Raw genomic sequence first — 2,328 nt, 5'->3', positions numbered from 1 at the left:
CAACTTACTAAAATATTAACACGCCAATAGCGAGCTAAATGTGCTTTCTCTCCAGCAAGGAACCCAATTAATCAACGTTGTACTTTGTTCCAACTATAATCCGAGTTTTTTTTAACGATAAGCTCCCATTTATTGCGATATGTCGAAATATCAGCGATAGAGTTCCCTTGTAATTTTTTTGTTTTACTTAATTATATGACTGGAACATGACAAATTAGCTTGATTCCTTGTGTGTATTTTTTTGTTGGTGACTAACACGAGCTACTAGATAGACTTATTTGGTATGCATTCGTTGGTATTAATCGGAACTGGATATATAGTAACATGAAAATAATTTTAAAACGAATTTGATATAAAGCTGAAGCAGAGTATGTTTGTTTTGCTGTTAACAAGCCCAGCTGACAATGTCGAGAAAGTGAAATGTCTGGTTATAATTGAGTGGTCTGTTTTATCGTATTATTATTTTTAACTGGTCGTTTATATCTATCTGACTCCATACTAGATTCTGAATACATCGTATTCCAATATACCTATGTATAATCCTATAGTATCAATAATATTGTATTTTTAATCGACTTGGAAAAAGGAGGATAAATGTTCGGCTGTATGTATATATATTTTTAATGTATGTTCGCTGATTTCTCGGTCAATTATGGACCACTTTTCAAAATTATTTATTTATTCGAAAGATCTCGTAGAAATATTGTAGACAGTGGCTTCTATTGTGTAATTGTTAAAGTGTTTAGCTCCGAAACGGAGTTTGCGGGTTGGATTCCCGGCGCGGACAATAATTTTATTGGTTCTAGTTTAGTTAGAACATTTGTCAAATCATCTAGGATAGACTTACTTGAGCTACCTATTGTAATATTACAATAAATACCCGTAATTTAGCTTATTACCTACCTGTACCTATTTATCCATTTACAATATTATTTGAACTACTACCAACTGATCATTTTGGAGTCGGTGCCGATCCCACACAATGCAAAAATAGTAATATAATTTTGTGACATATACAAAACATTAAATTACCAACAAAACAAATCTAAATTAATAAAACTGTTTGGGTTCAGTTCAGTTTTTATAATTAAATTACGAACAAAACAAATCTAATTTGTTGCTCCGCACCGAAAGGCACGGCACCTTGTTACCCAGAAAAAGGCATGGTTTTCGTGGGTGATTCAAAATACCTCTGCAAGACATAAGAGATCCCTCAGATAGTGCTTGCAGATCTCAAGTTATGGAATGATAACTTTCATTACTCTAAGCACAATGTTCACAACATATATGCACTTTATTAGAATAATAGTGATAACAATTTATTAGTATTATTTATTATATCTCAGAACATAATGACCTCTTAGTATTAATGATAATAAGGGATGGCAAAAACAGAAACTCCCAAAAACAGAAAACAAAGAAATATAAACGGTTGGAAACCATAAGAACTTACAAGATGCAAAATTAAATATAAGCAAAAAATATGCAGAAATACTAACTCAATAACTTGAAAGAGAGTTGGTGTAAAAATACAACAACTGAACAACTGGACTGAATCTGAATGAAAAGCCAGCTGAATACTAGGAAAGAGACAAAAAAAATCCGAGCAAGAGCAACACGAATGGTACAAGAAGTAAAAAAGAGAACATGGATACAATTTAGAAAAAAAAATAGAGACAAACAGTAAAAAGATGTGAAATATCATCTTTTATACAGGTCATAGTCGCATTTTGCCAGGAAGGTATTCTATTTATAGGTCAGGAGACTGAAGACATCTCTAATGAAAGGCGATTACAAATTCTCTGAAAGTAATGGTAAGACCCTTTATATATTCTCCCCACAATAGTGGCGTTGCAGTTGGTAGAAAAAAACAGCCCATATTGAGACAGTCTTGGCTTGAATCTAAAAATGTAGAACAACGATTTTGCATGTCGTCCTTGCGCAGGGTCCATGCTAATCTTCTCTGTATCGTTCCAATTTTAGTATAAGTACCGCCGAAGCGAGTACTGGAGCAAGAGAGGACGGACTAAACTTAACACACCTACACGAAATATTATATCTCTTTAGATATTATGTTATAGCTGATTTTAACTATATAGAATTCGTAGGCTATATATAAATAATAGTTAATCCTTGCAATATAAAAAAGATAAAAAAATTACAATCCCGAAATATAAAAGACAACCCTCGTATTAGTAAAAAAATTATTTAATTATTAAAGCTCGTTTTTGTGATATGTCCTCGTATAACGGCTTATTATTTAATCCCGTAAATGAACATTAATTACTCGTGACTGTAATTGAATTCTAGTATTTTTTGACTCGCTTT

At 32.3% G+C, this 2,328-nt stretch overlaps 1 non-coding gene across 1 annotated transcript; it reads right to left on the bottom strand.

Moving 5' to 3' along the window:
• Positions 1–1,904: 1,904 nt before the first annotated feature.
• LOC143199218 (U6 spliceosomal RNA) lies at positions 1,905–2,007 on the bottom strand. The gene has a single exon (XR_013006391.1). It is a non-coding gene; the product is annotated as a U6 spliceosomal RNA (small nuclear RNA).
• Between the last annotated feature and the right edge of the window lie 321 nt (positions 2,008–2,328).

Source organism: Rhynchophorus ferrugineus, unplaced genomic scaffold (genome assembly GCF_030347505.1).
Source record: "Rhynchophorus ferrugineus isolate W39M unplaced genomic scaffold, kcgeb_rfMv2 rfM6, whole genome shotgun sequence".
Classification (NCBI taxonomy): Eukaryota; Metazoa; Arthropoda; class Insecta; order Coleoptera; family Curculionidae; genus Rhynchophorus; species Rhynchophorus ferrugineus.
This window is presented reverse-complemented; position numbering and strand designations above follow the sequence as displayed.